This window comes from Camelina sativa, chromosome 4 (assembly GCF_030686135.1).
Source record: "Camelina sativa cultivar CO46 ecotype springtype chromosome 4, ASM3068613v1".
NCBI classification, from domain to species: domain Eukaryota; kingdom Viridiplantae; phylum Streptophyta; class Magnoliopsida; order Brassicales; family Brassicaceae; genus Camelina; species Camelina sativa.
In genome coordinates, this window is record NC_141883.1 from 16,494,486 (window position 1) to 16,510,621 (window position 16,136).

At 38.0% G+C, this 16,136-nt stretch overlaps 2 pseudogenes; one reads left to right on the forward strand and one right to left on the reverse strand.

The window, feature by feature from the left end:
• Positions 1 to 2,057: 2,057 nt before the first annotated feature.
• On the forward strand, positions 2,058 to 3,439 carry LOC147945825 (MATH domain and coiled-coil domain-containing protein At3g44790-like; annotated as a pseudogene).
• A 9,927-nt stretch (positions 3,440 to 13,366) lies between these two features.
• Positions 13,367 to 14,930, reverse strand: LOC147945826 (putative F-box/LRR-repeat protein At3g44810 pseudogene; annotated as a pseudogene).
• Between the last annotated feature and the right edge of the window lie 1,206 nt (positions 14,931 to 16,136).

A 16,136-nucleotide genomic window follows, 5' to 3' on the forward strand; every position in this document is an offset into this window, starting at 1 on the left:
AGAGATCGCCGCATTTTTCTTGCTCTGAGATAACCGGGGGATAGCTCTGAGTCTGGAAACGGGGGATAGCTCTGAGTCTGTTGAGTTGCTAGGCAAGGGACAAACACTGCAGAGCCATGGGCGGAGCCAATATAGGATAATATGGGTCAAATGACCCTGGTGAATTTTTAAAACTGATTAAATTTTTAAAGAAAAAATCAAATTGACCCTGGTAAAATAGCACAATTGACCTTTATAAAAAAATTTAACAACATAATTGACACTTTAAAATTTATTTTGACCCTGGTAAACTAATTTCCTAGCTACGCTACTGTGCAGAACCTGCTGTCGGCGGTTAGAACAAGCCGAGAGATTTGTTCCGGGTTAGGTGAGACGATGGAGTGTGAACCGGCATCAGTTTTCGAAAGCTTCTGGTAAGGGTTTACTTCATTATCTATGCCGCAAAGGAGTGGATCTCGCTTTCGCCGGAATTACTGTTTAGACCGCTGCTTCAGGCCAAACTAAATTCAGCAGGAGTCGATCTTGTTTTCGTTAGTGGACCAATTTTTCTGTTATCTCTTTTTGTACCTGCCCAATTGTAAACTACCAAGGCCTTGTCCATTATTTTTGGGAAGGCCCATTAATAAAGTTTGTTTAAAAATAAAAAAAAAAGCTTTATGATAGTTTTGTTGAAATGCTAACTTAGAGGAATTGGGGTTTTTTTTTTTTTTTTCAGATGTGGTCTGATCTCATCACGAAGAGCAAAGAAGGTAAAGCTGATGTGATTCAAACTTATGTGTTCTGGAACAGGCATGAGCCTGTAAAGGGTCAAGTTAATTAGAGCTCAAACATGTTCCACAAGATGGAGGTTTGTTTTGGTCGGTTAACATCGTTCTGGCATGATATATGGTTTCCATTGGGGAGATTTGGTAATTTGTGGCGCTGTCCCAACTTGTTAGCATGATTGACAAAAATATTAGAAACCGGTTAAGCTCAAATCAACTCTCGAGAAGTTCTGCTTATGAGGGAGCTTGGTTCCATACCCATAGCTTGTACATTCCTCATGTTGTAGTAAGTTTTTTTTGCAGAACTCTTTTCTACTTTAAGTCGCATTCATAGTACAAACGTTTTTGTATGAATACAATTTTACATTCATGCAAAAACAATAAACTGTTACGAAGGATAAATTTAGCCGAACTGGTAAATTATGTAAGAGAATCCAAATCTGGTAGGATTCAAGCTCAAATGAGCTTATTAAGCTAGAAAGAAATATAGAAAATGAAATTGAAAGGAAATAGCTTATCAAAGTTTTAAGTAAAAGTAAAGAAAAGAAGATCTTTAAATTGTCATCAAAAACACAAATAACTTGGATTTTATTTCATAAAAATAAAAATAAAAAGAGACATCTCTCTGATACACGCTATGGGATTAAATATCATAGAAGGAATAAGAAGACTTTAGAAGCTTCTTATGTCGATTTACTTCTATTTCTTTCTTAGATTCAATTATGGTTATGGTAATTTTAGTTAATTAGTAGTTAAGAGTCGGTTGTCAGGGTCTTTATAAAAAGGAGACTCAAACATGAATAAAGGGAACTTTGAAGCATTAAACCTTATTCTCAAGAGAGACTAGGGTTAAGAGAAGCTAAAAGCTTTTACGTTCTTTGTTTCCCCAAGCAACTTAAGCAACTTACGACGGGTCCAGTTACTAGATCTGCGGCGAAGGTACATGCTCATAACACTCTCTAGATTGATTCAAAAGACAAATTCATATAAATCTCTACTAATAGACATTTTTGAGAGACTGGTAGACTATGAGTCATGGTCATTATATATGCTATCGAGCTTGCTTAAATAAATTGGGCCGAAGTCCACTTTAAGTCCATTTTCATAATCTATGAGTCAAGAAGACCAAGCGACAAAAGCGTCCAACCAAAGTCCTTTCTTTCATAATACATAGAGCCAAGAAGACCAAGGGACACAAGCGTGGTTCCATTTGCGAATTGGGTGCGTGCCAATGCCACTCTAGAGTTCCGTTTTCTCGTCTTCAAGTTTGATTGCGAGGAGTCGTCATCTTCAATGGGGAATGAAGAAGCAGGTGATAAGAAATTCACTTGGGTGATTAAGAATTTCTCATCTCTGGAATCTGCGTGCTTGACCATTCATTCTGATGAATTTGTGATCGCTGGCTGCAAATGGTAAGAAGAAGACAACTTATGTTGTTGTTTTTCTCCTCCAGTATAGGTTTATGAGAACATCCTCCGTTGCTGACTGTCTTATGGCTTTTTTTTGTTTGTAAGCAGGCGTCTTATGGCCTATCCAAAGGGATTTCAGAATGCTAGTCATTTGTCTTTGTATCTGATGGTTGCTACTCGTAAAACTTTGCCTTGTGGATGGAGAAGACACGTAAAATTTCGCCTAACTGTTGTCAATCAACTCTCCGGTCTACTCTCCCAACAACGAGGTGATAGTTCGTATTTTGTGGGTTCTATATATGTCTACTTGTGTTTGTTTGTGTTCAGTTAGATGATCAGTTCTATCTTCTTGTTGTCTATAGATAAAGAACAATGATTTGATCAAAATGTTACTCTTTCTGGGAATCATAAAATGCTCCTCCTTACCAAACTTTATGCCAAGAAAAGTGGATTTCTTGTTAACGATGAAGTCAAGATTACTGCGGAGGTAGATGTTCTTGAAGTTATTGGCGAATTAGACGTTTCAGATGCATCTAAAATTGTAATTCATCCTCCGAAAAGGATAAAGCTTAACGATCATGGTGCTTCCGTAAAGGAAAGCATTAATGTCTACGGGTTTCAAGTTCTTCCTTCACAGGTAAAAGTTTATTTTCTCACTGTTTAAGAATGTTTGGTTAGATAGGAACATATTTGAACATTACTTACAGCTCTGAGGTTTCTAACTAATGATACCATCCAGCCTTTGGATATGGAGTAGACATATGAGTTTATTATACTTTGTTTCAACTGTAGGCGGAATCTGTGAAACGTATATTGGAAAGACACCCGGATATGACACTAGAGTTCCGAGTAAAGAACCAACATATGAGAACGTCATGCATAAATCTCCTTCTCAACATAATAGAGACGTTGTGCCAGGCACTGCAAGACTTTTCCTTTGATGACTTAAGCCAAGCAAAGAAAGCATTAACATACCTGAAGGATTCGGGGTTTAAGGTGGATTGGTTGGAACGTAAGGTGGAGGAAGTAAAGAAAAAGAAGATGGAAGAGCAGTTTGGTAAGACTCGGATGCAAGAATTAGAGAAAGAGCTTAAGGTCTTTAAGCAGAAGTGCTCAGACATAGAAGCTCTACTGGAGAAAGAGAAGGAAGAACTGAACAACTTGAAGCTAAAGTGCTCAGAAACAGAGGCCTTGCTGGGAAAAGAGAAGACAAAGGTGTTGGCCGCCGCCAGAGCTCCTCCTCTAACGTTGGATGATTTTTTCTGATGACTTAGGTTCTGCTAGGTGTTATGTTCGTTTGAATCAATGTTTTAAAATTAACACGGGGAGCTAGAGAGACGTATGTTGTAACGATGACTCAGCTTGGACTAAGATTTTGTTAGTCTTTCATGGACTAAGACGTATGTAAACGGATTATTGCCGGCAAAGGTTAAGCTACCAAGTGTATTGCTCAATTTTTGACTTAAACCGAAGTTCGTTTTTTGAAACTAGAATTCATCAAGGGAAACAACAATCCCCTCTGCGAAAGAAAAACTTTTCGAAGCCGTTTTTAGTCTTGATTTGTAGAGCAATTTTAGGTTTGCGAGTTGATTGACTTTTTCAACTTTGAATTCTCGTTGGTCTCTTTTTGTTTTCTAACGGTCGTTTTTTATATTTGCATAAATCAATCATTTGGCGCTTCCGGGCATATATATTTCTATCAAAGTGCTCTAAATGACTTGTTGTTTTTGTTGATAAGTATTTCCAATGTAATTTTATGATATAAGTTGCTCCATTTCCATATTATGACCGACTCATATCGTTATACCTTAGTAATATAAGTTACGTTTGTTTATTCACCCGCGGTACACCACAAAACTAAATTATAAATTAATGTATTTAAATAATAATTTTTAATTTATTTAGTTTTCAAATTCTCCATTAATTAAATTTTATCTAATTAATTTATAATTTTGTTTATAATGTTTTTTTCTTCTTCTTACGTTTTATACAGCTTATAACATAATTATATTAAATTTGTTCTTAGATTGAATATAAAATTTAAAAACATTTAATTATCAGCATTTTTTTTCCTTTATTTTGACATCCATTTCTCTTCACAAATTTATTATTTTTATCATCACCTTTGTATTTTCTTACAATTTTATTATTAAGAAAATTATTGTCACAACTTTTAAAGTTTTCTTTTTTAACAATCAGATTTTAACAGTTAAAGTATCTACAGCCAAAGTCTCTGCAGTCTAAATCCCGTTGCAGAGAGAGAAAGAGTGATTCCATGAGGACAAGATATCGTCTCTTTTGCCTTGTGAAACTGGAGAACTGAACTCGAGCAACGCTTTATTATCGGTTTGATCAGTAAAAACTGTAAATGCAGATTCTGGAACAACTCACTGCGAGGAACGAGTCGTTGTGCCGAACAGAGTGTTGTTCCAATCAGGAAGCTGTATCAGATCACAAGCGTCTGAGTTGCTGATGTGGATGTGTGAGCTGATGCGGCAAGACGTGAGTGGATGTGATGATTTGCGAGGGACGTTGATGACTTGGCATTGAAGATAGAGACGAGATTGTTCTTGGAGATATGAAGAATATTCTCCACAACAAATTAAGTAAAGGATAAACTTGAGCAGCAAACAGTTTCCTTATCCTTGGAGATATGAAGAATATTCTCTACAACAAATAAGGAAAAGATAAGGATGAGAGCAAACAGTTTCCTTATCCCTTGATACTTGGAGATTCGCCTTTTAGGGTTTCTCAAGTCGTGTATATATATTCTAGGAGTAGGCCACGAGCCAAGTTGAGCATTCTAGAATATTGATACAGTTGTAAACTTCGAAGCTAGAATAATAAGGCTTAGAAGGTGTGTTCCCAGTTCTCTGTGACGTTAATCAGGGAGGTGATTAGGTGCGCAGAGAATTGTTTTTTGTTTCTCTTAGATCTACACTAGTGAGAGTTTAGATAGAAAAGAGAGAGGGTTGGTTTTCTTCTCTCATAGATAAAAAGAGAGAGGGTTGGTTTTATTCTCTTAGATCTACACAGGGTGTTGTGTTAGATAGAAAAGAGAGAGTTTCAGATTCATTCTTAGTCGGGGTCAATCCTATTTGGTAGAATAGGTTGAGTAAGGGCCGAGACAAAATTATATCATTGTGAGAGATAAATTTTGTTAATACGATTGAAGAGAAAAGCGTTGGCTTGGCGCATCCTAAGTGTAAATCAGTGTGTTGTGCTTCTCTATACCGTAACAATTGGTATCAGAGCAGATGCCTGATAAAAGAATTTTTATCTTTTCAACAGGTGAGATCTTGAGACGAAGTATGGAGAATCCACAACAGTTCGTTGATGAGAACAATCCGCTGATGCTTGACGTTGAGCATTATGATGATTGGAAAGCAGAAATCAGACAGCTAATTCAGAGTCATGATATGGAAGCCTGGTTCACTGTTGAAGATGGATGGTCACTTCCAACACTTACGAACATGAGAGGAGAAGTTAAGGGAAAACAGAATGCTGAAGCGCTATCTATTATTCTCAGCTGCTTGTCGATAGATCTGTTCGCGATGGTGCAAGAGTGTATGTCGGCGAAAGAAGCTTGGGATCGTTTGGAAGTCTTCTTTGAGGAAACCAGAAGGGTGAAGAAGGAAAAATCTGATGTATCACCATCTTGTCATTTCAACAGTCAACTAAGGTCCCCTTGTTAGGAAGTTGTAGTGAAATAGTGTGTGAAATTAGTTGAGACAGATGAACTGCAGATGAGAAAGAATGATCAGAAGGCTGAGGAATCATTCACTCTGAAGACTGTAGAAACTCGGACGTTTGTTCAAGGTAATGAGGAAGTACTGAGCAAGAAGCAGTTAAGAAGGCTGAAGGGTGTACAACGTCAGTATCAATCTTCATCATCCAGATCTGGTGCAGAGAAAGAATCTCAGAGTTCTGAATATCAAGGTTATGGACACTTCCAATCAGAATGTTCTGCACTTTAAAGAAGAAGCGTGTTGAAGTGTTACAACCATCAAGGCTGTGGTCATTCGATATCTTGTCTGACATGGAGTGATCTTGGTTCAGCCAAAGAAGATGATGAGAATCAGGAGTCTGTTTTGAAACCTAAGGTTAATGTGGCTAGCTCTCTGTCTAAGGATCTGATTCTGCAGAAGAAGGAGAATTATGATCTGGTGTTTGAGAAGGAAGAGCTGCTTTGTAGAGTCTTCACTCTTGAGAAATTGTTGTCTGAGATACCTTGAGGATCAGCTAAGTCATTTCATCTTTGTTGAGATACCTTGAGGATCAGCTAAGTAATAACAAGAAGCTGAGTAAAGGAGCAAAAGATATGTACAGGGGGCTGATCACTCACGAGGGTACTATAATTATAAAATATGGTATAAGGAACCATGGAGGAAACTCAAGCGGTGTCATGAGTGCAGTTAATGGTCTTTGAATGGTCAGAAGATTTCATACATAGGTCATGGAACATAAGTGCTGCAAAACGGAGGTGAGGCTGTCAAACGGGTGTCTCAGTTCAACTTGCAGAAGACTAAACAGACGATTGTTGTAAACAACCTGAGAGGAAAACAGTGTCATTGTTGGTATTGTGGTGTGACTGGTCATTTTAAGGTTGATTGTTACAGATTTAAGAATCGTGTAAGTCAGTTCATACGCCAGAAGAAGTTCCACAAGGTTAAAAGAAGAGGCAATCAAGTCTTCCTTAAGAAGAATGATCTATATTGTTATAGTGGATCTTCAAGTACCACAATTTATAAAGGTTTACACCTCAAATCAATGTATGAAAGGACAAGATAAGAAGTTGGGGCAAGACTGTGGAGAATCGAAGATCTGAACAAAAGAACATGTCGCTGTTACTATGCAAGTCTGAGCCTCCACAAAGCTAGCTGTTTCAAGTGTCTGGATTGTAATATATTTCTCACGCATCTGAAGGAGTGTCACAAAGATGTTCGAAGATACAGGCGAGTAAACATCATGAAGCGTGACATGAATTATGTTGCTCAAACTGTTGATGATCAACATACTGTTGTGTTGAAGCACTGGTTCTTTGATAGTGCTTGTTCAAGACACATGACTGGGAATCAAGGAAGGCTACACAACTTTGGAGCAGGCTCAGCTGACAAGGTCACTTTTGGAGATGAAGCTGAAGCAGTTAGGTGTGTGATGAGGGTTTAGATGTTACCTTCACCGAGAAAGGATGTCAGGCGGTTGATAAGTACCACAATAATTGAGTCAAAACTCAGCACTCTGATATTAGCTATTATATATGGAAGTCGTCCAATCCAAAAGCAAAAGAGCTCAATCAGCAATGTTCTCTGGTGATCAGAGACATGATCTCAGAAATAGTGCATTAACTAGATGTTGTTAAGTGTAAGCTGCAGCAGTCAGGAAACTGTGAGAATCACTTCTATCGAGAAGCTGCTGGAAGGATTCAGGAGGGCAGAGTTGTTGAGTCTGCTGCTACTACACAGAGTTGTTCGGATGCAGTTGATGACGTGGCAAGTCAGAGCTTTGCAAATGGATTCAACCTGCAACAATGTGATCTATCTCAGATGGGTGAAACTACAGAGGTGGCTACTAGGTCTACAAATGTCGTTGCAGGTCATATGTTTGCTGATAAAATCATTGTGCTGAGTCAATTGTGTGTGGGTCTTCAAGAACACAAGAGACAAACGTGGACAAGTTGTGGAGAACAAGGCATGAGTGGTCATACAAAGCTCTAAGGAGAGCTTGCTAGACGCAACACCTTCATTTCAGCACGAGGATTTCTATGAATGGCTTCTTTCAGAAGACTGTTTACTTTGAGCAACTGCAAGGTTTTGAGGTATTCATATACCAATGCGCGTATGGCAAAGGCTTGAACAGTGCATGGGAGTTACAAAGAAGTGAAGATGAAGCCACACCCATTGGAGTTGGAAATGTTCTATCTTAGAAGATGATTCAAGAGATTGTGTAAATGGTAACTGGTACGGTGGGTTGATCAGTTGTCTGAAGATGTGTTTTACCAGCAAACCAGACATCTATTATGTACTTGCAAGCTGTGAGTGTTTTTAGTATCACACATGCAAGCTGCTGAAAGGATGGTCAAGTATTTCAAAGGCACATGCATCATAAGGTTGACATTTACAAAAATAAGCTAGCAGAAACTTGAAGAGTTACCGCTCTCTAAATCACCGTGAAGGATTTGGTGGCTATTGCTTTCTGGGAACAAAGCTGATCTTCCGCTACGCTTAGAAGCTTGTTAAGGTACCTTGTTCAATTGTTGAATCTAAGGTTAATGCCTTGGGAACCTCTTTCGGTCACCTGATGAGGATCAAACAATTGGGAACACCGTACGGTACATTCTTAGACCATGCTTCAATTTTGTGTGATAATTGTTTGTTTGCTAATATTGTTGTAGATCATGTATTAAATACTAAAACTAAATTATAGGACCCTGAATATCAGTTTATTCATAGAGTAGTTGTGGAGAAACTGATAGTAATAGAACATTAGAGCACTGATTTGCAAATTGCTGATTTGTTTACAAAACCATTGGACTGGGATCAACACATGATTCTGAGAAAAGTCATTGGTGTTTGTGAGATCTAATATGTTCGGTAAGTTGTGTTGATCAGATACAGGGACATGCATCAGAACAGGCCATGGAAATCCTAGAATGTATAAAAATCAACACTCTGTCTAAACAAAGAGTCAGTGGAAAACAGCTGCCTGTCATGCCAATTCATATTGGGGATCTCGTAAAACGTTTTCGTGAAGGAGGAGGTCAAAGAGCTGAGGAGTGACATTATTATGCATTCTATTCTGAAAGAAGTACCAGTGGTTTGTAATTTTAAAAAAATAATAATAATAATAATGTGGTTGGTACGTCTGCAACAGAACCCTGAAGAATAATAACAAGGGAATGCACAAATATCCGCGGTTGAGAAGTCAAGTGATATCGCTGATAGAAATCAGGAGATTCAGCAGAAGATCGTTCATATCATCAACTGTGAAGATCATTCATGTCTGTTGAATCTAAGCTCTAAGGTAGTGTATCATGCAAAGTCAAAAAAAAAAAAAAAGGACTTGATACACTCATGTTAATGCACTCTCCAATGGAAATTCCAGCAGCTTACTTGACGTTGATGGTGAACCATGAGAATTAAAGGCATGCCAGAGCGAAAGACTAGCCACTGATCACAGAACTGTCTCTTAAAGATTCACAAAAGGTTGTGGTAGTTTCTGGTGAAGACCCTAACAAGTAGTTGGCACACATCATAGAACATATCTCAAGGTATGAAAACCTCTTGCTTTAAGAAGTAAAAAATTAATAGAAGAGTGCTCTTAATGGTCTATTGCTTTTCTGGTTCCCTCACTTCCTGTGTTTAACTATGTTTGGAAGTATGAGATTGTGTGTAAATGGCTGAAATGAAAAAATGTGTTGTAAAATCAATGTTGTGTAGTTAAAATCAGATGATTGATAGATGTAACATGGGCTGATTGTAGATATTGTTGGTGAAGAATGCTTGTATGTTTTCAGCAGGTGTGCACTAATGTGTGTTAAGTGTTTTCAGGTTTAAGCTCATCTGTTTGAGCTCACAAGAATGATCATGATTCTCTAAGTGGTAAAATCCATAGAGCAACAATTGATCAAGGGTCTGACTTTTGAACGACGGATTGATCATGTAAGTAGGATCAAAGAGCTGCGTGTTCATCTAAATATTTGGGTATACCAGGAGTATTGAAGGATTGGAAGTAGCTGTTACTGAAACTCACAACTTGGCTCTAGTGGTGTAAGGGCTTTAGAGGATTGTTGTTGAGTCATCATGCGTCTGCAGACGATTCGAAAGACTGATACTCATTTTGTATCGATAAATGAGTATAGTGTTAGTTCCATGATACGAAGGAATGGAGCTACAAGTACCGGAGGCTGATGAGTGCTCCTAGACAGAAGATTGTGCTTGCAAGTGGTTATTTCATGTATGTACAACATGTGGTTATTCATTATAGTTCCATATTTGATCAACATGTTTGATGCAAGGGACTGTTACCAGAAGATGGATTGTGCTACGAAGCAAGTGTCTATGTCCCACCAGCTGTTTGATGTGTGCATTATCGTCTATATCACCGAGGAGACATCTTTTTTAGTTAAGAGATCATCTGTAGAAGTGTGTTGAAACTTCAGTGTCGTGGAGTCAACAAAAGAGGGACAGGTGATCGTCTCACCCTTAATGATCCACAGGTGCATATGATTGTGATGAGTCATGTTATCTACAATAAAAAAAAATAGAGGTGTGTGATACTCTGTTTTTAGGACGTTTACATCCATTGAAGAACAAACGCTTGTGTTTGGTTCCAATAATGATGGATGAGGATGTTTGAAGCTGCTGGGCTTCTGGAAACTATGTCTGAGATTAAGCCTTACATAACCAAAGGTATATGAGTTTTGTAGGCTAATCTGTCAACTGTCAGGGGTTTGATCAAGACAGTGAATGTTCCTGTGAAGTACTATGCATTTGGAGTCTCACATGTACTATCACACTTTGTCTGAGTGTGGTGGAGTAAATGGCTAGGCTGGTATTAGACATGTGAGACTGATGATAGTTGAGTTAACAGATGATCATATGTTTGAGTTCCCTACAGATGACAAATTGGAGAAGTGATATGTGCTTAGCTGATCTGATTAGGTAAGGGCAACAAGACTCTGCGTAGAATCGTTCAAAGAAACTGGTCTAGATGCAAGAATGAAGGTTATCTACAGTGAAACTGAGGTTTGAAAGTGTAGAACATGATACACAAGGTGCTGGTTTTTCTTGCAAAGCTTGTGTATGGTCACGGTCACACTGTGGTTCGATCAAAGAGCTACCTGCTGTTCGAATTCTCGACTATCAGCGTCCTATTTCCCAACATCCAGTTGTGGTTGCAAGGAGGGTCAAAATGCCTACAAACATGAAGCTGTTTCAATAGGCGACGAGACTGATCATCAAAGTGCTTAAGGATGCGAAGCATTGTCAGCAGGTAAGTGATTCCCATAACTCAGTATACTGTTGTGATACATATGTCTGTTTTTGACTTAGTTGATCACTCAAGCTGGGGGAGAATGATTCTGGTTCTGGTTTTTGATATAATTCTAATCACCGTCTAGTGATAAGGAGTTTTGTACTTATGGGGGAGAATCATTGTTTATGGGGGAGACTTAATTGATTAATTGGTTGATCTTAGGTTGTTAATGATTGAGAATATGCCAATTGATTAAGTCTGATTAGAGAGCTATTAAGAACATGGGTTCCCCTGCAGCCCGCTGGGGTTTCTGATTTTTAGGTTCTTACTCATAGTTATGTTTGAACAAGCTGATGATTGATTTTGCTAGATAATGACTGTTGTTTTATCTAGTTGTTGCTTGTTCTGTTTTTGGCTTGTGTTTGTTGGAGTGTCTTTTCAGGTTGAACCAGAGAGATGCTTGAGTATCAAACTCAGTCAAAAAGGGGGAGATTGTAAATGCAGATTCTGGAACAACTCGCTGCGAGGAACGAGTCGTTGTGCCGAACAGAGTGTTGTTCCAATCAGGAAGCTGCATCAGATCACAAGCGCCTGAGTTGCTGACGTGGATGTGTGAGCTGACGTGGCAAGACGTGAGTGGATGTGATGATGTGTTGAGGGAAGTTGATGACTTGGCATTGAAGATAGAGACGAGATTGTTCTTGGCGATATGAAGAATATTCTCCACAGCAAATTAAGGAAATGATAAACTTGAGCAGCAAACAGTTTCCTTATCCTTGGAGATATGAAGAATATTCTCTACAACAAATAAGAAAAAGATAAGGATGAGAGCAAACAGTTTCCTTATCCCTTGATACTTGGAGATTCGCCTTTTAGGGTTTCTCAAGTCGTGTATATATATTCTAGGAGTAGGCCACGAGCCAAGTTGAGCACTCTAGAATATTGATACAGTTGTAAACTTCGAAGCCAGAAAAATAAGGCTTAGAAGGTGTGTTCCCAGTTCTCTGTGATGTTAATCAGGGAGATGATTAAAAGCGCAGAGAATTGTTTTTTCTTTCTCTTAGATCTACACTGGTGAGAGTTTAGATAGAAAAGAGAGAGGGTTGGTTTTCTTCTCTTATAGATAAAAAGAGAGAGGGTTGGTTTTACTCTCTTAGATCTATACAAGGTGTTGTGTTAGATAGAAAAGAGTGAGTTTCAGATTCATCCTTAGTCGGGGTCAATGCTATTTGGTAGAATAGGTTGAGTAAGGGCCGAGACAAAATTGTATCATTGTAAGAGATAAAATTTGTTAATAAGATTGAAGAGAAAAGCGTTGGCTTGACGCGTTCCAAGTGTAAATCAGTATGTTGTGCTTCTCTATACCGTAGCAAAAACATATGCATCAAGTAACATGAGAGCATTGAAAAAATCAAGTAAAAGAAACAATCTCATATTTCAGGGAAGTGAGTATCAGTGAGGAACCAAATATGCAAATTATGGTTAGTAAGTAATGCAACTTATAGAGGAAAAACATAGAAAAAGATGCAAATTAAATGATATTGTTTTCTTAAAATGAAGTCAAGTCAAGTAGTCCACTATCTCAAAAGCAAAACCATTTCACTAGAGTCTATAAGAAATGACCCAATCGACGACAAGTTTAGTGTTTTATCACCTCCAAAGTGTTATTTGCATTAACGTTGTAAAATTTCAAAGAGTAACCAGAGTTTCTTTTGACGTTTGCTTTCCCAAAGGAACTGACCATTTGGGAAAGTGACTAATGCCTGAACTCGAGAAAAATCACTCAGATTAGAAAGAAGGTTGTTCATGGATGTTGCAGTAACTATCATACCAAGCTCTAATATATGTCAATCAGATTAGCTAATATAAATTGAACAGAGAATCAAATCTGAATATATAAAAATCCTGGTCTATGAGAAAGCTGTTTAGGGAAAACAAAAGTAATTAAGAAACTAAAATGAATACCTATATGGTAGATCTGGCAATAGTCATTTGATTTCCAGGTAAATATATAACCATCTTTAGATGAGATGGCAAAGTGAGGTATTGAAAAGACTGAATAATATCAAGGTCTCGGAGATACCATACCGGCATCATAAATACACATTATTCATGCAAATGACATAGATGAGTACGAAAGAAGCCAGCACCAAAACAAGAATCAAGAACATCAGAGTTGTTAAATGTTTTGCCGGAAAATATAATATTCTTAAAAAGAAAGACACTTATCCAAGTTCAAGAAGCCATAGTTTAATGTCCAAAATGATAAATTGATAATGATGATCAATGATCTTCATCATCAGGAGACTGGATGAATCTGTGGGCAGCTTCAGTAAATCCTCTATGAGTTGCTCCTTTTCGGAGTCAGCCACTGTCTTTAAAATGTAGACTTCCACCACTTGGAGGTGCTCCATCTTCAGTAATAAATGGCTGACGCGCTTCAGCTCGTTTTCAGTGCCTCCATAACATGAGATGCGCAACATTGTTACTTTGTTGTTTGTGGGAATGCGAATCCCATCGAACTCATGTGCATATGTGCAACGATTCAGACCCTAAGGTATTAACATGAGAGACTAGTTTAAATTAATTTCATGCCACATGTAGTCATATATATATCTAAAGTAGGATTTTGCTTCTTACCGAGAGGTACAAATTATTTAGGTTTGGAGAATGCTGGAGCAGAAGTGGCAGTAGCTCTTTCCAAACTCGCTCACTGTTACCTAAAAACACTAACCCAAGGAGGTTCTTGAACACGGGTAGTCCACCTTTGCAGCATCTCAAAATCACCTGAACACACACACACACCCAAAGAATGTTATCCTGTTTTCTAACAAAAAGGTGATGAAAATGAGACCAAAATGAAACTGACCTCAGCAGCAGAACCTGTCAATTGAAGGACCTTGACGTTGCTTACTGCATTCATGAGATCCGTCACATTCGGTTCAAATGACACCGCAAGATCGATATGTTCAACAAAATGAAGATCCAGTGTAGCTATGACAAGTGAATCCAAATTACAACGAAGGTACGTACGGCGAGCATAATCAGAGTAGATTAGGTTGACAAGATTTGGTGCATCAAGTGATACAAAGCTAAACCAATCAACTTCTTCATCGAATCTAGAGATGATAGAGAGTCTCTTGACGGTTTTGCAGGAAATGACTTGTGGCGTCCCTGGAAAATACTTGTATTCTATGGTTAAGTCTTCAAGTGCAGGGCAACCAGCAAGAAGCAAATCAGAGAACTCTCTTCTATCAAACCAAACTGAATCAAGGAAGAGGATCTTAAGCACTGGAAGAAACGTATCAGGAGGAATGGTATCGATGCTAAGTCCTGTTCCCAATTTTAGCTTCACCATTGTTTTGTTGATGAATAACTTGGATGGCAAAAAACTCCGCATATCATCGGTTAAGAGTAGATGAAGCTCAACGGCACCATGTTCCAGGGCTTTATTTATCTAGCTATCAACATGATCCTTGCCATGTTTATCTCCACATTTAAGTGAGAACTTGTTGATAGGGACAACGCCTAGCAAATCCAATGTTCTATCCACAAAAGACCTGAAACTCTCTTGAATGTTGTCCATGTCCTGTTCACCCACTTCCAGGTGGACAAAGTCGGAGTCGTCAAAGTCGAGATTATCCCGGACAGCAAACAAAGTCCTCCACCTCTTGGCGAGAACTGAGGTTGACGCAGCTTCTTTCGTTGAAAAAAAGGACAAGATATGGGCCAAGAGTTCATTTGGAAGACTATTCAATGAAGCCATAGAGACAGAACCCATCCCCTAGTGGTACCTGAAACGTACATGACATTTGCGCTCTATCACCAATTAACACAAGGCAAGAACCAACAACATTCCACAAGTCTGTAAGTACAACACACTTTTAAGATTCCGACAACCAAGATAAAGTTCAAATAGAGAGAAAGGGTTTTAAGACAAAGTATATAAAGCTTTAACAATTCAAGGTTCTCGCTAAGAGACAAGAGACATGAAAATTATTTACAAAATTAAAAAGGTACTCAAGTAATAGACAAGAAGACTTACACGAACAACAACTTCTTCTCAATTTCCTATTTCTCAAGGGTCAGTTTGAGTGTGTTTTCTTCTGTGGTGTCGACTGGTCTTTAGGTTGTTTATGAGGTGGAGGATGGAGCTTATGAGTAACTGGATAGGTTAGCTTCACTAAACTAACCATCTATTGGTTATTGCTAGCTAAGAATCTGTACATGTAATTCCGCCACATGGGTAAATATTTTTTTTTTTCTGTTTTAGGTAATTTTTTTGTATTTTAATTTATATATAATTAGATTTTATTAATCATCAGATTATATTTTACACTTGTAAGATATAGTTCAAATAACAGACTGGTAGATAAAAGTCTATAATGGCTTGCTTTTTTGTTTTTTGTTTTTGTTGCTGTTGCTGATAGAAGCCTTTACATTTAACAATAGGTAAAGTACGTAGCATAACCCATTGTATCTTAAGTTTCATTTTCTTTGCTTGATGCGGAAGAAATGTTGAGTATAGTTTAATTTTGTCGATCTCAATGTCGACGGGTCAGGGGACCGGGTTAGCTGGGCCAAAAATTGGACCACTGGAGAAATCAAGAGGTGGGTTAACATGCCAAAACCTGTTTGTGTGTTTCTTGTGAAAGAAGTAACATCATTCCAAGGGGCAAAAAATTAAATAAGTTTAAGAAGTAACATCATTCCAAGCTTCACCGTATTCATTTGTCATTTCGAGATACTCCGCTGGAGAGTGTATGGAAACTAAGTTTTTTTTTTTTGGGTGAAATCTACTTAAGTCCCACAGAATCTAGCAAACTGCCAGGAAATTTATTGTCGGTGCTTCTTATCCGAAAGTTCATTATATCCATGCTAGTATATCACATTCTGGCTCCATCAAAACTGCAAATACAAACCCTTGTAGTTCTTTTTAAACAGTTCTTAGAATTTACTTTTACACATAGATAAGTAGAAGATGCAA